At 47.8% G+C, this 24,980-nt stretch overlaps 1 protein-coding gene across 6 annotated transcripts in view; it reads left to right on the top strand.

Annotated features, from left to right (window-relative positions):
• EPS8 (EGFR pathway substrate 8, signaling adaptor) overlaps positions 1–24,980 on the top strand; it is a 172,542-nt gene that overhangs the window by 50,202 nt on the left and 97,360 nt on the right. The window contains exon 1 of one of the 6 annotated variants that reach the window (XM_077340711.1): positions 11,075–11,201. The exons of 4 other annotated variants lie outside the window; for them this stretch is intronic. The gene's annotated coding sequence lies outside the window, so the exon portion shown is untranslated. Of the gene's footprint in view, positions 1–11,074; positions 11,202–23,671; positions 23,874–24,980 lie in introns of those variants that run through there. One more of the 6 variants, XM_077340712.1, reaches the window with a different exon arrangement.

Raw genomic sequence — 24,980 nt, 5'->3', positions numbered from 1 at the left:
TCTTATCGACCTGGGCCAGGGCTTTTTCGATCCTGGCCCCTACCTGGTGGAATGAGCTCCCAGAAGAGCTGAGGGCCCTGCCGGAGCTGCCAGCTTTCCGCAGGGCCTGTAAGACTGAGCTCTTCCGCCAGGGCAGTTTCCCAGTAGTCCAAATGAGGATCCCCTCCAATACCAGATTAGATCTGCTCCCACTCTCACTGAAGGTCATCTCGCCCACCAGGCTGAACAAAGGGGAATGGGATCGAAGTTGTGACCTTTGCAATGTGATGATTTTATTGGGGGGTTTACCGTGTTTTGATGTTTTTATGATGTAAACTGCCACGAACCCATTTGGGGAGCAACGGTCTATAAATCAAATAATGAATGAATGAATGAATGAATGAATGAATGAATGAATGAATGAATGAATGAATGATTCTGTGGGGGGTGGGGACAGAGTCCCTGTTGTGGAGGAGCAGTACCTGGAAGAGGTACGCCTTGAATACAGGGCCAGAACAGCAGCCGAAACCAACAAAGGAGAATTCCACCTGGGCTTCAGCTCCCCTGCATGAAGAGGGTGTCAGTTGGGCCTTTAGAACAAACTACTACAACTACATTGTGGGAGATGCAGTGGGAAATTACCCACACACTCGAGAAAAGCTGTGTCTGAAGCAGGATGCTCTGAAGTGCAGTAAACAAACTTGCTTGTCCCCTTTTTCTTAATTTTATTTTACTTGTAACACACAAACAAAATAAAATTACAAGAGAGGCAACAAGCAAGTTTGTTTCATGCACTTTCAAGTGTCCTGTTCAGGCACTTGAAAGTGCATGAAGAGAAAGTGCACTGAGAAAAGTGCACTTTTCTCAGTGCAGTTGGGTCTTTAACACGATGTTTCCCAGCTGTGGGTCAGGACTCAAAACGTGGGTCACGAACCCTCTGAATGTGAGTCACAGGACAGTGATCTCCCCCTGGCCTCTCAATTCCTCTCTTTTTTAAATTTTGGAAAGCACGATCTGCCGCTAGAAACGGTGCCTTCCGTGTCATACCCTGGCTAGTTATTTATTCTTTGTTGCTTGTACATCCCGATCAAGTCAAAGGAGTCCTGATGCTTACTGGTTTCTTAAAGTTTCTTAAAATCTCCAGGGGGAGTGGTTAGAGCAGGGGTATTCAAACTGTGGCCCTCCTGATGTCCATGGACTACAATTCCCATGAGCCCCTAACAGCGAATGCTGTTAGAACAAAATTTGTTCTGCTGCTTCAAAACCACACAGCTGCTCACCTGACTCGTCACAGTCTCCTAGCTACAGCCTGGGTTTCCCTAGGCTACCTGGATTTCCCTGCTGTCCTCTTGACAGGTGTTCAGCTGAAGGTGTTGGAGTCTGAATAGCCTTCCTGGCCTCCTTAGAAACTATCAACATGCCTGCTTGACTGTTTAGGCCAGCTTTGAAGAGGTTGCAGCACCTACAGTAGGGAGGTAGAGGGAACGGAATTAGAGTCCAGGGCATTGGAAGCAAGCAGTAAATGTAGTGGTTAGGAGTATGGACTTCTAATCTGGCATGCCGGGTTCCATTCTGCACTCCCCTATATGCAATCAGCTAGGCGACCTTGGGCTCATCAAAGCACTGGGCTCTCTCAGCCTCACCCACCTCACAGGGTGTCTGTTGTGGGGAGAGGAAAGGGAAGGCGATTGTAAGCTGCTTTGAGACTCCTTCAGGTAGAGAAAAGCGGCATAGAAGAACCAACTCTTCTTCTTCTTCAGTAATATCAAGGCTCTCTCAGCCTCCCCTCCTTCACAGGGTGTCTGTTGTGGGGAGAGGAAAGGGAAGGCGACTGGAAGCCTCTTTGAGACTCCTTCGGGTAGAGAAAAGCGGCATAGAAGAACCAACTCTTCTTCTTCTTCAGTAATATCAAGGCTCTCTCAGCCTCCCCTCCTTCACAGGGTGTCTGTTGTGGGGAGAGGAAAGGGAAGGCGACTGGAAGCCTCTTTGAGACTCCTTCGGGTAGAGAAAAGCGGCATAGAAGAACCAACTCTTCTTCTTCTTCAGTAATATCAAGGCTCTCTCAGCCTCCCCTCCCTCACAGGGTGTCTGTTGTGGGGAGAGGAAAGGGAAGGCGACTGGAAGCCTCTTTGAGACTCCTTCGGGTAGAGAAAAGCGGCATAGAAGAACCAACTCTTCTTCTTCTTCAGTAATATCAAGGCTCTCTCAGCCTCCCCTCCTTCACAGGGTGTCTGTTGTGGGGAGAGGAAAGGGAAGGCGACTGGAAGCCTCTTTGAGACTCCTTCGGGTAGAGAAAAGCGGCATAGAAGAACCAACTCTTCTTCTTCTTCAGTAATATCAAGGCTCTCTCAGCCTCCCCTCCTTCACAGGGTGTCTGTTGTGGGGAGAGGAAAGGGAAGGCGACTGGAAGCCTCTTTGAGACTCCTTCGGGTAGAGAAAAGCGGCATAGAAGAACCAACTCTTCTTATTATTATTGCTATGTGGGGTTGCTAGCTCTGGGTTGGGAAATACCTGCAGGCTTTGGGGGTGGAGCTGGGAGTGGGTGGGATTCCAGGTGGGGCAGGCCTCAGTAGAGTATAATGCTATGGAGTCCACCCTTCAAAGCAGTCATTTTCTCCAGGGGAGCTGTTTTCTTTAGTCGGGAGATGAGCTGTTATTCCACGGGATCCCCAGGTCCTACCTGGCGACTGGCGTACCCATTTTTGTGTCCCAGGCTGAGTGCGATATCCTACCACATGTAGATGCAGCAGAAATTAGTGCTGCAACCTAAAGGATTCTGAGTTTTACTAAATTTATTTATGCTAGATGTTTTGGTATTTTATACCCTGCTGCCTCACAACAACCCTGCGAGGTGGGTCAGGCAGAGAGAGAAAGAGAGAGAGAAAGCCTGGCCATTGTGTAAGCTTCCATCTGATCATGGAGAGAGAGCCTGCAGGTGCCTAATAGCATACAGGCCATCTAGTCCAACCCCCTGCTCAACGCAGGATCATCCCAAAGCATCCTAAAGCATCCAAGAAAAGTGTGTCTCCAACCTTTGCTTGAAGACTTCCAGTGAGGGGGAACTCACCACCTCCTTTGGCAGCCTATTCCACTGCTGAACTACTCAGCAGTGTAGTGAATTTTTTCCCTAATATCTAGCCTATATCGTTGTACTTTTAGTTTAAACCCATTACTGTGCGTCCTCTCCTCTGCAGCCAACGGGAACAGCATCCTGCCCTCCTCTACACCACCCCAGTGGCTGCACCACCCCAGTGTTTTGTTGTTGTTGAAATCGAAGCCCTGCAGAATTTTAAGGAAAAAGTATCAGTGCATGTTGTCAAGGAGAACCCCGGCGAATGACGAAGCACCGTTCGGTTTCCAATTTTAGAAATTGCCACAAGAAACATCCAAGGGAAATGGCTGAATAAATTTGGTTGCCGAGCGTGAAATAACCCTTTGTCCTTTTTAAAAAAATTTGTTCTTTCCCATCCCATTTCTGGAACAAATTTTTCGCCATTTCCTTCGAGTCTTGTTGGACTGATTGTCTTGCGCCAGTGTAGGATGTTTTCCCCCTTGGAGCTGCGTCTTGGGAGGATGGATTGGTTGCACAGTCACAGTAGTTCAGCAGTGGAATTGACTGAGAGGTGGTGAGCTCCCCCTTACTGGCAGTCTTCAAGCTGGACAGATCCTTCTCCAGGATGCTTTAGACCAGTGGTCCCCGACTCCTGGTCCGGGGACCGGGACTGGTCCGTAGATCAGTCGGTACCGGGCTGCGGCTCCTCCTCGTCCTCCTCCCCGGCTGCTGCCTTGGGGGCTGCCCTGCCACTCTGCCACTGGCTCACCTTTGGTGCTCTCCGGCGGCCGCCATGGCTGGGGCTCCCCCTTGGCGTGGCACTGTGCAGCTGCTGCTGGCAGCGCCCCCAGCAGGCGGTGGGAAGTCAGAGATGCCAGCGGGAAAGCAAGTGGAGCAGGGGCTCAGGCGATGGCAACAGCCCTTGGCAAAAGACTACCCCCCCCCCCCTGGTCTCAGTAAAATTGTCAAGCGTTGACCGGTCCCTGGTGATAAAAAGGTTGGGGACCACTGCCCTAAAGATCAGTTGTCATCTCTAGTCACAACCTGGAGGCTGGAAACGCCCCTCGTGGAAGAAGGGTGGATTCAAAACATTTATATAAAATGTCAATAAGAAAAGTTCACTGTGATGCCTTAGCCTCCTCTTGTCTTTCTGTCTCCCTTAAAAACCATGCTGGCACGTCATCGACCCAGGCTATCAGTTTAAGAGGCCGCATCCCACACGCTTTGACTCCTTCTCTTCTGTCGCTCTCTGGCATTTCGCTTGTGCCGTCATCGTTCATTAATTGCTTCCACATCCAAAGCTTTCAATGGGGAAATCACACTAGACAGGCCCACTCTCCTACGCTCACGGATGGAATCTGTTTTCCTTTCCTCTTACGTCACCCAGCTGAAGCGTCCGGCTATCGTAGCAAAACTCTTATTGTCCAGGGTTTGCGAGTGTCCGCCCCGCCTCTTCATCCTAGGAACTAGGGCTAAGATTTCCACCCTGGAAGCTACTATCTTATCTGTTGAGATTGGGACAGGAAACCTTTGGGGGCAAGCTGGATTTTTAAAAAGACTGCAGGCATTGTTTTTTTTTTTTAACTTGGCAAATTTCCTTCCACTCAGAGGAAGAAAGGACAGTCCAATGGGAACGTAATGATTAACTAGCTTCTTTTCTTTTGCTGTGATGAAATACTGAATACTGAACTGGTTGAGGATTGGTTGAACAAGCCACGGGGAAAGGAAGTTTTGGCATGTCTGCATGCTTTTGGATGCTGTTGACACAGTTTACTTATGTAACAGGATTAACTTTTGCTTATATATTCCCACTGTCATGATGGTCAGTTCATAGTCTGAGGAAGAGTGCTTGCACTCGAAAGCTCACGCCTTGAATAAAACTTTGTTGGTCTTAAAGGTGCTACTGGACCCTGATTTTATTGTGCATACTCTCTGTTACCATTCCTTCTTGGTATAAATCAGGCTTGTCATTTCCTTAATCTAGTCCTTTGGCCATATAAAAATCGAATGAATGAATGAATGAATGAATGAATGAATGAATGAATGAAAAAAATAAGCACCAACAAAAGACCTGCAGGATTTGATTTGCCACGTCAGGTACGGACAACGGCTAATAGAATGTGGATAGGCTTTGACAGCTGTGAAGACCTTTGGCTTCAACAGGGCAAAATTCCAGGATCTACATGCGATTGTGGGGCAGCCTGCCAAACTATTTTCCATCTCTCACAGGAATATGAGTGTCGTGCTTTCCAGGGAGATGTGACGGAGCTTTTTCAACTCTCCCCAGCTGCGATGGAGTGGATTGAAAAGTCAGATAGTATTTAGAGGGGCTGCCTAATGGGTCTTTATACCTATTATATCAACTTAGTTGTGTGTTAAGTCTGTGGGTTCGGCAGATACAGATGTAGAGTACTTCACAAACAATAGCTCTTTATTGAACACCAAGTAACTTATATACGCTTGAGCTGGCCCGCCAAGGAACCTGATTGGCCCTTAACGGAGCTATCTTATTGGTCCATAAGCACGTTCTTTTACAAGTCTCTCATTGGCTGGATTTGGGTCGTTCATCTGCATGTTGTTGTTCTGAAAAGAATGTCCACATACACAACATTACGTATTTGATGCTTCCTGCGTGCAACTCTGTCATCTTTAATCCACTCCTGTGGAGCGGATTAAATAACGGAGTAAGGGCAAGTTGGGAGGAGTTAGGGCGGGCTCTGTCCGGGATAAAAACTCAGAGGGGCGAATCAGGAGCCGCAAAGCGGCTCCTGATTCGCCCCTCCGAGTGTCAGTCCTGGACCAAGGAGGCAATGGCCGCCAGCTGGCCGCCTGGACCAAGGAAGCTATGGCCTCCTTGGCCGCCAGAGACTGCGGGTTGATGCGGGGAAAGGAGCAGGGCCGCGTCAAAGACGCGGCGGCCCTGCTCCTTTCCAGCCGCACACCCTCCGAACTTGCCCGGAAAGGAGCAGGTATGCGGGGGCTGCAGCCGGGAGACGCCTGAAAATTGCTCGCGGTGGGGGGGGGCCGCCGCCTTCTCCCGACCGCTGGAGCGGCCTTGCCGAGTCCTAGCGCCCATTTGAAAAGGTAAAGGTATCCCCTGTGCAAGCACCGGGTCATGTCTGACCCTTGGGGTGACGCCCTCTAGCGTTTTCATGGCAGACTCAATACCGGCTAAAATGGGCTTTATTTCTAGTACGATAAATAATGCATGATATAAACCCATGTGATCGAATAGCATGAGCGATAAATGAGTCTTGGGTTACAAAAATTAGAAATAGTGCAGAAACCGACAACACAAATCAGACATGATGTATCAAACAATACAGAGAATGGAGGCACACAATTGGACTACAATACTGTAAGATCAGCATAACAAATGCAATAAATGGATAATGCAGGGGTAGTCAAACTGCGGCCGTCCAGATGTCCATGGACAGCAATTCCCAGGAGTCCCTGCCAGCGAATGCTGGCAGGGGCTCCTGGGAATTGTAGTCCATGGACATCTGGGCGGCCGCAGTTTGACTACTCCTGGGATAATGCATACTATAAACAGTGTAATATAATTTGTCCATGAGGGATCCATGAGGCAGCTCGTTGATAGCAATGAGATACATGAAGAACTGTGAAGAAGTCTGGAATATGCATTGAAGCAGAATCAAAGGCCATCTTTGAAAAAGTTAGTCCAACTAAGTTCGCTTTTATACCCCGCTTTTCACTGCCTGAAAGAGTCTCAAAGCGGCTTACAATTGCCTTCCCTTTCTCTCCCCACAACAGACACCCTGTGAGGTAGATGAGGTTGAGAGGGCTCTGAGAAGACTGCTCTGTGAGAACGGTACTATCAGGACTGTGACTAGCCCAAAGTCACCCTGCTGACTGCATGTGGAGGAGCGGGGAATCAAGCCCAGCTCGCCAGATTAGAAGCTGCCGCTTTTAACCGCTACATCATGCCGGCTCTGAATGAGAGCCCAACACACTTTTTAAAAGTGTGTTAAAAGTGCCAGATCTTTTCGTGGGAGTTGCAAGAAAGGATCGCAGACTGCAAACGGGCTGAGTAGGTGGAAACTGAGCAGACAACAGAACTGTCAAATGTTGAGCATCCACCCGCCTTCTCTAAACGTGGCGATACCCCAGGGACCTTTGCGTGCCTTTTGCACAGCCGCCGAGACAGGAGCGTCAGCGGCTTCAGTCGAACCAAGGCCGGGGAGTGTGGTGTTTTCAGACACAGAGGCTGTTGATGCATAAACAAACCACAGGCGGAGGCAAGGCGGCTGGGATTTGGTTACGTGGCCTCTGGGGTGTCCTCTGAACATCTTAATTTCCAAGGGAGATTCCCTGCCTTTGAACTGTGCCTAAGTCCTGCAGACGGAAAGGTTGGTCTCAGAAGAAGGATGGATGGATTGAAGAGGGACCCAGTCTGGGCTGCTAGTTAATCCCGGTGAATTTCAGCGCATTTTATCTTTGAAGGTATCTTTTGTGAAGGAAGGCTAGGGTTGCAGTTTTTTTTAGTGGACTGCCTTGGACTAGAGCCAGTTTTTCTTATTTTTGATGGCCCTGGCCAAAGAAAACAAGTCTTGTCTGCTTCTAAGTGTGGGTGCCCACAAAAGCTCATACCTTGAACGCAACAGGGTTGGTCCTCAAGGTGCCCCTGGACTCTCAGTTTGTTCTGCTGCTTCAGACCAGCACAGCTCTCCATCCGAATGCCTCTACGTGTCTCTGTTAGGCATAATTGAGCAGCAGAAATGACCTTAATGGGGAAAGGTCCCTATCCCATTTTTGCAACATTTGCCTTATTTACTCTCGGCTATTGATTTTTAGGAGCCTCTTGTGGCGGAGGGTGGTAAGGCAGCAGACATGCAGTCTGAAAGCTCTGCCCATGAGGCTGGGAGTTAGATCCCAGCAGCCGGCTCAAGGTCGACTCAGCCTTCCATCCTTCCGAGGTCGGTCAAATGAGTACCCAGCTTGCTGGGGGGTAAACGGTAATGACTGGGGAAGGCACTGGCAAACCACCCCGTATTGAGTCTGCCATGAAAACGCTGGAGGGCGTCACCCCAAGGGTCAGACATGACTCGGTGCTTGCACAGGGGATACCTTTACCTTTACCTTTAAGGGTGTCCAAATTGTGGCTGTCCAGATGTCTTACGAATTACAATTCCCATGAGCCCCCGCCAGCATGCAGGATTCCAGGGGATCCCCAGGCCCCACCCCAAGGGTCAGACATGACCCGGTGCTTGCACAGGGGAGACCTTTACCTTTATTAATTTTTAAAAGGGAGCTTTGTCTAAGGCAGGGTTCCCCGAGGTACCACATTGGTACAACGAAGTACAACAATGCCTACCGCATCACCATTTTTGTAACTTGTTTAGAACAGTGGTCCCCAACCTTTTTGAGGCTGGGGACCGGCAGGGCAACTGACCGCCTGCGCATGCCGTGCACGCGCCATGTGCCATGCGCGGCCGGAAATCACGCATGCGCATGTGCGATACGCGGGTGCGGCCCTGATTCCCTCTCCCCCCCTCCTGCAGTAAGAAGCTTCCTGGGCTGCAAGCTTGCGGCCTGGGAAGTTTTTTACTGCGAGGGGGGGCGGGGAGAGGGAGCCGCGGCCCGGTGCCATGGCCTTCGCGGCCCGGCACCGGCCCGCGGCCCGCGGGTTGGGGACTACTGGTTTAGAACATTATGAGCGGCTTGGATCACTGGTCCCTTTAAGGCAGCCTTTTCCAACCTTTTGACCATGGGGGAGCCCCTAAAATAATTTTCCAGACTTTAAGGAGCCCGGAAATTAAGGTGACCACACCCTCTACCATACCCCCTGGAAGTGACATCACGCCTCGCACCTTAGCCCTCCTTTTGTTCCCTCCCCCCATCTTTACTACCACTATGGTGGCTCTGCCTCATGTAGGCCCGAAAGAAGAGTAGGAATTGATAAGACGCCTCTGACCCCCCCCCCATACCATGCCACTTCATAGCTCCTAAGGACCCCCTTTAGAACGCCCACGGATGACCAGGGGTCTGTAGAACCCTGGCTGGGAAATCCCTGCTTTAAGGGATCTGAAGCAAAATTCAATTTATCCCCTCCATCCCCAGTCATTACGATGCTCATAGTAATCTGAGTGGGAGCATGTTGGCTTGATTTCAGCATCTCCCATGCCTCTTTGCCCTCATGCACGCATTTCTCATCTCTGGCATGCGGGCTCACCACACGGAAAGTCAAAGGCTTTAGTCCAGCTAGGGTCTTCCCTCTCCCCTTCCATTTCTAAAATGACGCTTCATTTCCTAGAGGGAGACTGGAGCCCACCAGCATGCGCATTATGCAAAAAAAAGATGCTTCACTGCTCACAGAACCGTCTTGGTGATGTGTGAACTTTCTGTGGCCTCGGTCACACGATATGATACTAGGCCGTGGGCGGGCTTTGAGCTGGAACAAAAACTCAGCCATGCAAATACCTTTAGTTGTGCTTCCAGCAAGCAGCGGCCGAAACGGTTACTGGGTTAGGCGGCTCTGTGCAAGACCGGATTGTAAAGTCAGGCTGAATTCAGCCCTTTTTTGTTGTTGTTCTTTCCATCTCTAGGGTTACGTGCCCTTCTGTGCTGGTGCAAATATAATGCTTCTTGTTTCTCGAACATTAAGGGAGAAGAAGAGAAGAAGAGCCGGTTTGGTGTAGTGGTTAGGAGTGCGGACTTCTAATCTGGCATGCCGGGTTCGATTCTGCGCTCCCCTACATGCAACCAGCTGGGTGACCTTGGGCTCACCATGGCACTGATGAAACTGTTCTGACCGAGCAGTGATATCAGGGCTCTCTCAGCCTCACCCACCTCACAGGGTGTCTGTTGTGGGGAGAGGAATGGGAAGGTGACTGCAAGCCGCTTTGAGCCTCCTTCGGGTAGGGAAAAGCGGCATATAAGAACCAACTCTTCTTCTTCTTCTTCTTCTTCTTCTTCTTCTTCTTCTTCTTCTTCTTCTTCTTCTTCTTCTTCTTCTTCTTCTTCTTCTTCTTCGCCTCACTTTTTACTACCCGAAGGAGTCTCAAAGCAGCCTACAATCACCTTCCTTTCCTCTCCCCACAACACACACCCTGTAAGGTGGGTGAAGCTGAGAGAGCCCTGAGAGACCTGTGACTGACCCAAGATCACCCAGCTGGCTGCAAGTGGAGGAGCGGGGAATCAAACCCCGATCAGTATATGGAAGGGAGACCACCAAGGAAGTCTAGGGTCACAATGCAGAGGCAGGCGATTGGCTAACCACCTATGAACGTCTCTTGCTTGAAAACTCCACCAGGGCCTATTCTGCACACGAGAGATAATGCACTTTAAGTGCCCTTTAGAAGCAGATTTTCCATTTCCGCACAGGAAAATCCAGCTACCAAAGCACATTGAAAGTGCATTATCCTATGTGTGGCGGAATGGGCCCAGGTCGCCATAAGTCAGCTGTTGACAACAGAAAAAGCAGTCCCTGAGAGGTTTAGCCGATAAAACCATGTGGCTTTATCCTGGCTTCTCCTTTCCATGGAGCAAATCCCTTCATTCATAAAAAAAACAATGATACAGCTAGCACACAGGGACCGTTTGCAAGGACAATCGCGGACCAAGATCCAGTTATGTTAAAAAGCACCCAGGCTGGGCAAAATCCTTCCAGAGATACAGGAAGGAAGTGTCCCCCCCTCCCCCAATTCCTGCTCTTTTCATCTCTCGGCTCCTGCTCCTTGAACTCCTTTTTTCCTCCTCCCTTTTGTTTGCCAGTGTTGTCAAGGGGATGAAGGAGCTGCACTCTGTATGCCGGTGCGTCCTTATTCTCTTGTGTAGAAAAGCTGGCACAATCGACACAGGGAGGTTCTGCCCCCACCCGCTCTGCATTCAAATGACAGGGCCTGCTGCCCTGGAAATTATTTATCTCCCCGGCCTGCTCAAATAAATAATAAAGATCGGGGTCGGAATTCAAGATCGTAGCTACATTAATTGTCAACTTTGTTCGGAGGTGTTGACAGCTTTCCCTCGAGGCGGGCTAGCGGGTAGGCTGCGTGCTGAAAACGTTTTTAGATTTTTTTCCCCCCCCGTCGCATGGCTTGTAGTTTCCCGAGCAGCCATCAGGTCGGTGACTTTACGGTTTTGTTGTCCTCCTTGGACATACACAGGAGCAATGAAGAGGATGGATAACAAGCATTCGGTCGAGCGGCAGGTAATTTGTTTTAAGTTTAAGAAGTGTACTTAGGAGCTCCCGGACACGAAACTTAAGAGATCGGTCCTGTAAACTTCACTGGCACATACTCCCATGGAGGTGTGCTTACGATCACAGCCTCAAAACGTTCTCCAGTATGTCAGGGGTTACCTTTACGTGATCTGCGACTGGCGTAAAGAGCTATGTTCAGTCCTCCTCAAGATAACACACGGAGATCTAGCCGTCAGTCGAGAACTTTTGAAATAGGTTTCCTGCCGGCGCATGGTAGAACGGAATTAGTTTCCCAAATTCCCTTGTCCCTTGCCTTACCGGGCTGTGCAAATCACAGGAGGCATTTTGTCGGCATGGGTTCCTCGGAGATAATATCAGTCTCGTTCTGCCCTAGTAGCTGTTCTGCTGATATTTTCCCCCTTCTGCTGCGGGTGCTCCATGCTCCTCTGGAGGATCCAGTTGTATGGGGGGGGGGGGAGTGTACAAAGGGGGTAATGCTGTAAGTGTTTTTTTCATATGGCGCTTTAGATCTGGCCTATGCTGAAACACTATTTCCTTATGTCCATTTGCGGCCTGTGAGGTGGTTCCCTTCTGTACTTGGGGCTGTATATTGTAATGGTTGACTGGTATGAGCACTTGGCTTACCTGCCTGATGGTGGATGGCCAGGGTCTCCGGCAGGGGATTTTCTTAGGCCTTCAGCCTGGTTGGTTCTTCTTCCTTGACTGTAGCCTCTTTGTCCTACAACTGTGGAACTTCCCTTTAGTCAGGACCGGAGCATTTTCGGCAGGCGTTTATATCTTAGCTGGTGGTTTAGTTTTTCAATGAGACTGTATATTCTTACTCTGTTACTGTACCTTGCACTAGAAAGGAGCACCTGCCCCTTTATGCCCCCCCCCTGACCACTACAATAATCCTTAGAGCGCGGGTAGTCAAACTGCGGCCCTCCAGATGTCCATGGACTACAATTCCCATGAGCCCCTGCCAGCATTTGCTTCCTTTTCCTGCCTCCTTTAGGCGCTCCCTCTTGCATACCAAAGCTCTGGAACTCCCCAGGGCGATTTGTCCTTTCCGGAAGACCAGGTTTGATTCCCCATTGCTCCTCCATATGCAGCCGGTTGGGTGGCCTTGAGCCAGTCACAGTTCTCTCTGAGCTCTCTCAGCCTCACCTACCTCACAGGGTGTCTGTTTTGGAGAGGAAGGGAAAGCGATTGGAAGTCACTTTGAGACTCTGTCGGGTAGTGAAAAGCGGGGTATAAAACCCAACTCTTCTTCTTGTCCTCTTCTTGCCATCTTCTGCCAAATTTGCTTGGCATTCCCTCACTGATTTTTCCTTCCTGACCAATGTTTTAATTGCTGCTTTTATGTGTGTTATTTCTTTAGATATTTTTAATTGTTTTAATGATGTGTGTGTTTTGGAGGGGGCCTGATTTTTGTGGTATTACCATGTGTATTTTGTCACATATGTTTGAATTTGTTAGCCACCTTCGTGGCCCTCATGAAGGCCGAAAGGCAGGATATAAATGTTGTAAATCACCACCACTGGCGATTTAACCAGCATGGGGTAGGGGTTAAGAGCGGCGACCTCTGATCTGGAGAGCCCGGTTTGATTCCCTGCTCCTCCTCCACATGCAGCCAGCTGGGTGATTCTTAAAGCTGTTCTCACAGGGCAGTTTCTCTCAGAGCTCTCTCAGCTCCACCTACCTCACAGGGTGTCTGCTGTGGGGAGATGAAGGGAAGTCAATTGTAAGCCACTTTGAAATTCCTTTGGGTGGTGAAAAGTGGGGTATAAAAAAACATATCTTCTTTTGGGGGTCAGTCACCCTTGGAAAACTCAACAATGGCCACAGGATTGGAAAAGGTCAGTTTACATTCCAATCCCAAAGAAGGGCAATGCCAAAGAATGTTCAAACTACCGCACCATTGCACTCCTTTCTCATACTAGCAAAGTTATGCTCAAAATCCTACAAGCTAGGCTCCAGCAATATGTGGACTGAGAACTTCCAGAAGAACAGGCAGGATTTCGAAGAGGCAGAGGAACTAGAGATCAAATTGCTAACATGCGCTGGATCATGGAGAAAGCTAGGGAGTTTCAGAAGAACATCTATTTCTGCTTCATTGACTATGCTAAAGCCTTTGATTGTGTGGAACACAACAAATTGTGGCAAGTTCTTAAAGAGATGGGAATACCAGAGCATCTTATTTGTCTCGTGAGAAACTTATATGCAGGTCCAGAAGCAACAGTGAGAACCGAGCATGGAATCACTGATTGGTTCAAAATTAAGAAAGGAGTTCGGCAAGGCTGTATACTGTCACCTTGCCTATTTAACTTGTATGCGGAGCACATCATGAGAAAGGCGGGATTAGAAGAGTCACAAATTGGGATCAAGATTGCAAGGAGAAATATCAACAACCTCAGGTATGCAGATGATACCACTCTAATGGCAGAAAGTGATGCAGGTGAAGGAGGAGAGTGCAAAAGATGGCTTGAAACTCAACATCAAGAAAACAAAGATCATGGCATCCGGCCCTCTCAATTCCTGACAAATAGATGGGGAAGAAATGGAGATAGTGACAGATTTTATTTTCCTGGGCTCCAAGATCACTGCAGATGGGGACTGCAGCAAAGAAATTAAAAGACGCTTGCTCCTGGGGAGGAAAGCTATGGCAAAATCTAGACAGCATCCTAAAAAGCAGAGACATCACCATGCCAACCAAAGTGGGTTTAGTCAAGGCTATGGTATTCCCAGTTGCAATATATGGCTGTGAAAGTTAGACAATAAGGAAGGCTGAGAGTCAAAGAATTGAGGCTTTTGAACTCTGGTGCTGGAGAAAACTCTTGCGAGTCCCTTGGACTGCAAGGCGAACAAACCGGTCAGTCCTAGAGGAGATCAGCCCTGACTGCTCCTTAGAAGGCCAGATCCTGAAGATGAAACTCAAATACTTTGGCCACCTCATGAGAAGGAAGGACTCCCTGGAGAAGAGCCTAATGCTGGGAGCGATTGAGAGCAAAAGAAGAAGGGGGTGGTTAGATGGAGTCACTGAAGCAGTAGGTGCGAGTTTAAATGGACTCCGGGGAATGGTAGAGGACAGGAAGGTCTGGAGGATCATTGTCCATGGGGTCACAATGGGTCGGACACGACTTCACACCTAACAACAAGGAGGACTTTAACTAAAGAGGCTGTTGCAAAATGATGTTCTTTCTGGTGCTGGCATTTCCAGGGTCATGGCTATGTTTCCGGTGCAATAGAGATAGTTCTGAGATAACCAGCTCCCCAGGCGTGTGGTCCAATTTTGCATTCATTCCTTAGCCGTATCTTTCTGTATCGTTTCATTTAACTTTGCCCCCGGGAATATTTAACATTTATTTAATGGACACATACACGGCCTTGGGAGTTCAGACAACTATAATTAAATACGGGTAAAACACACGGAAGACAATCGATAAAACACAATTACGGCAGGAGATAAAAATCAAATGACATCCGGCGGCCATAAAGTAATTAGAGGGTGAGATATTAAAATGAGGGGCCGCAGTAAATGAATCAATTGCAGTAAATAACAGGCAACCAGGACAAGGAACGACACAGTGAAACTAATTAGGTTGTGGCAATAAATGATGGAGGTAGACATTGAAAGCTGGGTGAAATTATATGTAAGACATCGGCTAGTCCAGGGGTAGTCAACCTGCAGTCCTCCAGTTGTCCATGGACTACAATTCCCACGAGCCCCTGCCAGCGTTTGCTGGCAGGGGCTCATGGGAATTGTAGTCCATGGACATCTGGAGGACCACAGGTTGACTACCCCTGGGCTAGTCCACACTGCCCTTTAGAGCTCATTGGTAGAATTTGATTCTTCATGGAGGATGCAAGAACAGAGTTGGGGTGCTTGGCTGTAGATCAGGTTCAATATACATACAGCTTTCGGGCAGTTAACTGTTGCTAATCATCATGGGAGAGACACAGGAGGATCTGGGGCAAGACTGCAAGGTTGTCTGGTTAGCCTGGATCTTCCAGATAGTTCTTTATAAAGGGGAGAAATATTAAGGAAAGTCACTGTCACTGTTACTCTCTCAGCTCAGTAACGAAAGCTGTATGAGGTGGCGGGAGAGGGTGCTTATGGGTTGTGGCTGTGGAGTATTCCAATTAAACATCACTTGGACTCCCTCCATGAGCCTCTTGTGGCGCAGAGTGGTAAGGCAGCCGACATGTTGTCTGAAGCTCTGACCACGAGGCTGGGAGTTCGATCCCAGCAGCCGGCTCAAGGTTGACTCAGCCTTCCATCCTTTCGAGGTCGGTAAAATGAGTACCCAGCTTGCTGCTGGGGGTAAACGGTAATGACTGGGGAAGGCACTGGCAAACCACCCCGTATTGAGTCTGCCATGAAAACGCTAGAGGGCGTCACCCCAAGGGTCAGACATGACCCGGTGTTTGCACAGGGGATACCTTTACCTTTACCTGGGCTCCCTCGGTACTAATATCCCCCTCCCCTGAAAACTGAGATCTGGACGCTCTTGAATGAACCAGCTGGCCATCCAGCTGGCATGCTTGTTTTTAGTGAACGGTGTTAAAGTTTAACATTATATTTAACTTGTATTTATCGTGTATGTTTTATAAATTAATGTTGAAAGCTGGTCTGAGCCAGCATGCTGGGAAGGGCCGGGTATAAATGGAAAAATGAATAAAATAAAATAAAATAAAATAAAACGTGGCTATTAGAACGTCCGAGATGCGGGTGCATTTGCCAAACGCTCATGGAAATGGGCAGTGCAGTCCGAAGAGTTGGTTCTTATATGCCACTTTTCTCTATCCGAAGGGAGCTCAAAGCGACTTAGATTCGCCTTCCCTTTCCTCTCCCCACAACAGACACCCTGTGAGGTGGGTGAGGCTGAGAGAGCCCTGATATTCCTGCTCAGTCAGGACAGTTTTATCAGTGCCGTGGCGAGCCCAAGGTCACCCAGCAGGCTGTATGTGGGGGAGTGCAGAATTGAACCTGGCATGCCAGATTAGAAGTCCGCACTCCTAACCACTACACCAAACTCGCCAAAATGGGATCCTTTCAATCAATATTTTCCTTGGTGGCAAAACCTTATATTCTTATCATGTTAATTTTCCGACTGTTTCTGCATGAGGAATCTACCCCTGGACAGTCTCTGGTTGCTGCAGGGTTTTAGAGCCCCCTCCACATGACGTCACCTGCATCCCATTCAGGATGAGGGATATCGCAAAAAGTGGATTTGCCACTTTTTATCTCACATGACATCGGTGAGCAACCAGAGGCAAGACTATATGGAAGGGGAATGGTGCGATAGTTTGCAGCATTGTCCCGCCCTCGCACCCACACTCCCATCTCCATTTCCTGCTCCGAGTAATTTTTTTTTAATGATGTGGTCCATATTGCAGCTCAATCGCAAAGCTACATTATCAAAGGTAAAATTAAATCTTCTGCAAACTGTCCACATTTTGGGAGGGAGGATCAGGCAGGCTAAACACAGCCGTTTCTGTCTTCGGGACATGAGGAAAGAGCTGAGAAAGGGTGGGGCACGTGATTGAGCAGCTTTCTCCTGGCAGGGGCTCATGGGAATTGTAGTCCATGACCATCTGGAGGACCACAGGTTGACTACCCCTGATATAGGGGTCTGAGCACTTTGTTTTTAAGCCAACCATTTTTTAAAAATGACTTTTGGGGCTCCAGGAACCATGTTCAGCATCTCAGAAATCCACCCAGACATAAAGTCCAAAAGAACACAAATCCCAAAATGGGGGGAGGAATGCTGTATCATTTTGGTGTTTCTCCTTAGCAACACGGCAGTGTTGATTTTTATTAAAAATGCATCTGTGTTGTGGCATAGCAATACAGTAGTGCCTTTTTTTCAAAATTAATTTTGGGGCTCGGAAGGGGGGGGAGAAAGTTTCAGTCCACAAGAGAGCTGCTGTGCTCTGATTGGTGGCTTGCTGTGATTGACAAGCCAAGGAGCAGTGGGAGAAGTTCATTTTGCTTTCCCTTGCTGCCTCATCGGGAAGCAAAAAGCCACAATGGGGCAGAGGGAAAACGTGGGAGGGATCTCCTGTGAGGAGGGCTGCAAACGCGAGGTTTACCATCCTGCATTTGCAAGCGGGAAGCCACGCACATTTTACCTCTCCATGCGGAAACGGTCTCCAACCATCTTCAATTATCTTATAATATACAACTGATCACAGGTTCAAAATTTTATGGAGTCTCCTTGGCTCAAAGGCAAAAGTCCATGGGGGAACTTGGCAACCCCAACCCACCTGCTTTCCAAAAATAATCAGAGGATAAATTACGATTTACAATGGAAATTTGTGTGTGTGTGGGGGGGATGACAAAAGTAATCAGGAGAGAAAGCAGAAGGGACAGGAAATTGGGAGAGAGATTTCTAATAGAGGGCTGGCAGGCAGAACAGTCGCACGCTAGAAATCCCGCAGCACAGCATTCTGAAGAGCGCAGCCGTAGCACGTGAAGACACTGGTCCTTGTTTGGGAGACGAGAATAAAGAGAGACACTCTGTCAGCCCCGATCACTGGAGTCCCTGTCAAGGCATCAATGTGAAAGGACAACATAATCCCCCTATGAGTGATCCACTGGAAATTGTGTCTTGACCTACATTGTACCCATTTTTTGCACCCGTGCTGACTTGGCTGTACGGGTGTCGAATTGTGCCTTTGTTGAAGGAACTTTGAAACTTTCCCTTCCCGGTCACCTCCTCTGCATAGAGTGGAGATGCCACCAAAACAGCCATCCATTTAATTTAAATGCCGTATGTTGTGTTTTCTGTATGTTTGTTGTCTCTGTCTCTGTGTGTCTCTGTCTCTCTCTGTCTCTCTCTCTCTCTCTCTCTGTCTGTCTGTCTGTCTCTCTCTCTCTCACTCACTCACTGCTTTAAGCTATCAGCAAATGCAGAAGGCATCACAGGGTGGGGGGAGTCAGGTTTGGGCTAGTCTGCACATTAGCGATAGAAAGCTAATACTACATTGTGTCAGAAAATGTCCCGAAAATAGAAAGCTGGTACAATCAAGATCGAGCTAGGACTGAAACTTCCTTCCTTGTTTGCTCGGGCTTTGTTTTGTTTTGTTTTGCTTGCTTGCAGGAAGTTTTCAACATGATGAATGGGTTCTTTAAAATGTAATTTTTCAATCTGCAATCTCTAGCGAGACAGTTCATTCTACAATAGGATTGCCCCTCCCCTCCGTGGAGGCGGGCATCCCCTACCGCTAGGCCCCACCAATCAGCTGGCTGGTTAGAGGAACGTACCCTGGAAAAGAGGGAGATCCAGGTGACTTGCAGTGACATGTCTACATCACTTCTCATGTGACCTGGACATCACCAAGCTGTGGCAACACTCTGGTATGTGGGCAATATCGTGGAAGCCAAATTTATCATAGAGGTTTTGCCCACTGAAAGAGTTTGGGCATAGTTGTCACATTATTTGGTCACATACTAAAGAAGCTGTGGTGCCTTCCACCAAATTTTCCCTCTGATACCCTGCAGACCCCCCCCCCTGAAAAGTTTTCAGATTTCAGAAGGAGGGAGGAAGGAAATCAGCAGCTCCTCTTAAGTAACCTTCAGTGGTCCCTCTGAGAGCCAGCGTGGTCTGGTGGTTAGGAACAACAATTACTAATCTGGTGAGCTGGGTTTGTTTTCCCGTTCCTCCTCCACATGCAGCCAGCTGGGTGACCTTGGGCTCGCCACAACACTGATAAAGCTGTTCTGACCAAGCCGTGGTATCAGGGCTCTCTCAGCCTCACCCACCTCACAGGGCGTCTGTTGTGGGGAGAGGAAAGGGAAGGTGAATAGAAGCTGCTTTGAGACTCCTTTGGGTAGAGAAAAGCGGCATATAAGTCCAACTCTTCTTCTCACTGTTCAGCCATTTTCTTCCTAGCCTAATCCTATAATACTTAGGCTGAGTCTAATGGCTCCTTTAAGGCCATTCTTTATCCAGTTCGGTTCCGTCCCATCAAAGGGCCAGTTCTCACTTAATACAGTTTGACTGATTGATTGTTTTTTCTCCAAGGAACATAGAGAGGAAGGCTATGTGTGATGCCCAGGCATTCTCCCATCCAGGCATCAACCAGAGCCAGACTCGCTCAGCGTCAGCTGTAGAAATTCACTCAGAACGCACCGTGGAAGGTAGTAGCAAAGAGCAAGAGTCCAGGAGCACCATAAAGATAGAAATTTGTGACATGGCGTGAGCTTTCATGAGTCACCGCTCACTTCATCAGACAACTAAAATGTTCATCCTTCTGTCCTATATATTGGACAGTGGAATGATTTCAGATGCTGAATGACATTGGAGGGTAAAGGTTAATAGTAGGTGAATTTCATATACATCATAAAGGACAGATGGACTCTCATTCTAGCTGTAGCTGAAGAATTGCACAGTGACTCATGAAAGATCATACCTTGCCACAAATTTTGTTGGTCCTTAAGATTCTGCTGCTACAGACAGACTGACGCACCTACACATTTTGATCTATCACTGTGGAAAGGCATATGTCTGTTACGCCACATAGGTGAGATAATTGTCACAATCTGGGCCCACTCTCGCAAAGGGGACAAGACAACTGAGATATTCTTCTTGGATAAGAGTTCAGAGTTGTGTATTAGGTCCAAGGGGGTACACCTGGAGTATCATGAAAGATGTTATTGCTAAGAATGACTCAGGTGGTCAGTCTTAGGGTACATCTAGACAACCACCCTTCCCCAACAACACACCTTCTTCCCACCATAAACTATTCCCACAGCAGAAGGGCTTTTACCTTCAAAGGACTGCTAGAACAAAGCAAAATCTACATTGTTTTACCTAGTGGCCAAAAAGGTGGCCAGAACTACTTGCAAGAGCCATAGCATACAGAATAGGAGATAACATTATGAAGGATACTTTCTACTGGCTGGGAACAGACAACTATTTTTTGTGTGTCTACTGAGAGCCAAGAGAGAGAAAAGCAGGGGGGGAAAAGAAGAATAGAGCCTGCTGGATCTGGGGCTTTGGTTCACTTTTCCTTAGACCCATGTTATGTAGTGTATTGTACGGCACTACATTGAATATTTTTCCCCCTCCAGTATCCATTCTTCTTCCCATCTGAAATTTATTTGAAGCTCTGTCTCAAATCCTAGTGAATTGACATATTGAAGAAAACCAGTATTGGTGAGTATTGATTGGAACATATTTGACCTTGGGAAATGTGGTTGTTCCATCTAAGACATTGCACTGTGTGGTTCTGTAGCAGAATATGGCTTGCTCAGCAGCCAGGCTAAATATTTACTTTATTAGGTATACAAAAGAATGTTGGTTAACGCCCTTCAAATAGTGCTGAGAAACCTAATGCTCCTGGAGCCAGATTCCAATCTCCTTTTGAAAGAAAGAAATGTTATTTGATATCAGGAGAATGTGGTAAGTTAATTTGTAAGTGTCAGTAGCACCGCTACTGTGCATGAAAAGTTTTATATTACCAGCTCTTAGCGTTTGTGTGCGGTGATATTCTTCATTTTCAAAAAATGTCAGGAGCTGATTGGTATCTTGGTTAACTGGTATCCCTTTTCTAAAGTGAGGGGTTTATTTAAACAGTTTTAATGCTACCTTTCCACCCAGATAGGATGCCCATGTACCCGACAAGTTGTTCACACTAGCATTTATTTTGTGATGGCACATGTTGTATCCTAAAACTCTAACTTTCTGTTTGTAAATTCATGGTGAGCAGAAACAGCCAGTGGTGTGTTGTGGATGAATTAGTATGGAGAAGAAGCAGGTTAGGATCCCTACTCTGTCATAGACAAATTGTGGTCCAGTAAACGGTAATGACTGGGGAAGGCACTGGCAAACCACCCCGTATTGAGTCTGCCATGAAAACGCTGGAGGGCGTCACCCCAAGGGTCAGACATGACTCGGTGCTTGCACAGGGGATACCTTTACCTTTACCTTTTAACACTCTCAGTCTAACCTACCACACGGGACAGCGGCTAAAATTAAATCGATAAACTAATAGATAAGACAAAATAGAGCAGAGGAGAACAATGGAGGCAACTTTGGATCCTCGTGGATGAAAAAAATGTGGTATAAATCAATGTAAATTCACAATATGACCTCAAACCTGTAGATACTTAAGTCTGCAGATTGGGGCTATATACAAAGGAGGGACATTTTCCTGCAAACTTGAAGGATGCCCAAGATTTGCAGAAAAGTATGAGTTGAAAAAACAAACACCTTCCTGAAGCAGATACCCTCCCCCTCCTTGCTGCCATCTTCTGCACCATCTAGGAAACTGAGGAATTAAAGAGGCTTTTCCCTTTGCTCCTCAGGTGTCATTCAGCACAATATTGCTAGATTGTCTCATCCAGCAGTGTTTCTGTTCTCATGACGTATCCCACAGTGTTTAATAATGCCTGGAGAATACGGCAGGAAATAGCGGTAGAGGTAGTATAGTGGGTGAGACGCGGCAGTATAGGTGGAGATGATTTTTTTATAACCCTCCCCCCCCCCCCGAAAAATCTCCTGCCAAAAGCACCACATCCCCTGAACTCACAGTAGAGCTGACCATGGTTGTAGCCCTATCTCACAGGATGCATAGTGTGGGTTAAATCAATATTTATTTACGGTCATTCAGACCAAAATTGCATAGTGTGGGTTATTGAGATATAGATGGGCCGAGTGGTCCTGAAACCTTTCAGACCTTTTGCATGCTAACTTATGCCACAGTTCCGTCTGGCCCAGTACTAGGGTTGACAGTTCTTGACTTGTCCTCAGGATTTTGATCCTGGTGCTTTCCTAGTCCTGATACCTGATACTCTGTAAGTAGATATTAAAGCCAGCATTGTTTACATGGAAAGTGTGCTCTCTTATCACTGAGCTGATAGCCCCTTTTTATTGCTGTTGCAACCTTTTGAAATGTGAAAGGCACTTTGCCTTTTTCTCTAGCAACTCTACCCTGCTTTCCTTGGAATAGAGAAATGAGCTCTCCGTTGCCCCCAAAAGCAGCATCACCTTATGGTTGTGGGCGCCGTGGTTCAAGAAGGATATCGACCAGCTGGAACATATTCAGAGAAAGGCAACTAGGATGGTCGAGGGGTGGGAATCCTTACGAGCAAAGGTTGGGAGAGTTGGGCATGTGTAGCTTGGAGAGGAGGAGGGCAAGGTTTGATGTGATAGCTATGCAACTACGTCAAAGGCAGCCATGTTGAGGAGGTGGCCAGATTGTTTACTGCAGTTTTAGTGACAAGGACTGTGAGCAATGGGTTCCAACAAGGGCCAGAGCCTGGCCGAACTTCCAGAATTCCGCAGGGCCTACAAAAGGGCCTCCACCAGCCATTCGCTTGAGACCGACTCAAAACATCTGCTGGTCCCCCCCTCCCTCAGACTCCCCTTCCATGACTGAACAACTTCACCTCGCCAGGGATATGTCAGTGTTTCTGTTCATTCCATGTTATGTTATGATTCTTACCTGACTGATTGTTACCGTGTTCTATGTCACTATTTTTACAACGTTCTGTGTAAACCAGCCAGAGCCGTATGGAAGGGCGGTATAAAAACCCGAAGGAAGGAAGGAAGGAAGGAAGGAAGGAAGGAAGGAAGGAAGGAAGGAAGGAAGGAAGGAAGGAAGGAAGGAAGGAAGGAAGGAAGGAAGGAAGGAAGGAAGGAAGGAAGGAAGGAAGGAGAAGAGTTGGTTCTTATATGCCGCTTTTCCCTACCCAAAGGAGGCTCAAAGCGGCTTACATTCGCCTTCCCTTTCCTCTCCCCACAACAGACACCCTGTGAGGGAGGGGAGGCTGAGAGAGCCCTGAGATTACTGAAGAAGAAGAAGAGCTGGTTCTTATATGCCGCTTTTCTCTACCCGAAGGAGGCTCAAAGCGGCTTACAGTCGCCTTCCCTTTCCTCTCCCCACAACAGACACCCTGTGAGGGAGGGGAGGCTGAGAGAGCCCTGAGATTACTGAAGAAGAAGAAGAGTTGGTTCTTATATGCCGCTTTTCTCTACCTGAAGGAGGCTCAAAGCGGCTTACAGTCATCTTCCCTTCCTCTCCCTACAACAGACACCCTGTGAGGTGGGTGAGAGATCCCCGATATCACTGCTTATTTAGAATAGTTTTATCAGTGCCGTGGCAAGCCCAGCTGGTTGCATGTGGGGGAGCGCAGAATCGAACCTGGCATGCCAGATTAGAAGTCCGCACTCCTAACCACTACACCAAACTGGAAGGAAGGAAGGAGGTTCCACTTAAACATTAGGAAGCATTTTTCTGATGATAAGGGCTGTTCATAGATGGAATATGCTGCCTTGGAGAATGGGGGAGTCTCCTTCGTTGGAAGTTTTTAAGAGGCGATTGGATGAGCACTTGTCAAGAGCATGTATTTTTTAAGTCCCCGAGAAGGGGTGGGGCTGGACTAGATGGCCCTTTGTGATTCGGATTCTCCGTGATGTACCAGACATAGGGCTATTTAAGCCAGCTGCTTACAAGGTGTGATATTTAGGTAGCTGACTCATTTGAAGCAGTGACAAAAGTCCACCGTGTGCTCACAGGGCATGAATGACCTTCCCTCAGTTTGTGTTGGGATTGTGGACTCTGTCGGCTGAGGAAGTCACATGCGGTCACTTTGGCTGCTCTCTACACTTTGACAACATTCCAGCTCTTAATGTTTGCAGTTAAGAGCTTTGGGGCCTTTGAACAACACAGGTAAGAGGTGCTTTTCCCTCCTCTGATTTTAAAGTTTATACAAATCCCTTTCTTTAGGGAAAAAAACTCCCTCAGAATCTGATATTCTGAGCCGGCCAGGGTTTAATTGGCACGTCGATCCAAAACCCGGTGGTTATATTGCTGCTAGATTATTTCTCACACTTTATAACCTTATGTTTGTCTCTTGAGAAACGCAGTCGCACTAAGGACGGTTTTAGCTATGGATGTAGACACTGAATTGCTCTGCAAGTATTTTGTCCCTTATCTGTGAAAATGACCTCTTCAATGTCTTTGATTCAGAATACAGATACTTATGGAAATGTGCCTTTTTTTCAAAGAAAGACTGAGCCTTGAATAAATTTTTTTGTTCACCAGCCCCATTGGGATTAAGACCCGTCAGGCTGCTAGCTTCTTTATCTGAAGTAAAGCCGGCGTAGATGAGCACAAAACAGAGGATGACCAATCAGCATCTTTGCAAAGACCCAAGAACCTCTGTTAAGCATCTGTGGTTGCTTTGGAAATGATGCCCTTGACTTTTGGTCTTTCTTGGAAGTGTTCTACAAAGAAAATTAGTTCACATAACTGGTTTCGTTTTGTAAAAAAAAAAAAAAGGGGGTGAGATCTTCTGAAATTTCTTTGTCGGCTTTGTTCAACCTCCTGCCACATTGCCACCCAACTCAAGAGTAGTAGCCAACCCCATGACGCAAGCCACGGAGTCATTTGGGGGTCAGCCTTCTCAGGAGCAATTTATTTCTTGTTTGCAAAATTTATATCCTGCCTTTCAAGGATTTCCAGGTCTCCCTGTGGCTACCATCAGTGGGAACAGATCCAGGATGGACAAGTCCTGGAGATTTGGAGATGTAGTCTGGGGAGGACAGGAACCTTAGTGTACAATGCCATATTGTCCACCCTCCAAAGTATCCATTTTCTTCAGGGGGATTCATCTCTGTCACTAGAGGTGAGCTGTGATTTTGGGAGAGCCCCAGGCCCAAACTGGAGGCTGGCATCCCTCTGCCTTTCTGCCCTCACAAGGACCATCAAGGTGGCGAAGGCAATATACATAATAAAATCACATTTTAAGACCTTCAAAACCAATCAAAAAGAACA

Source organism: Paroedura picta, chromosome 5 (genome assembly GCF_049243985.1).
Source record: "Paroedura picta isolate Pp20150507F chromosome 5, Ppicta_v3.0, whole genome shotgun sequence".
Classification (NCBI taxonomy): Eukaryota; Metazoa; Chordata; class Lepidosauria; order Squamata; family Gekkonidae; genus Paroedura; species Paroedura picta.
This window is presented reverse-complemented; position numbering and strand designations above follow the sequence as displayed.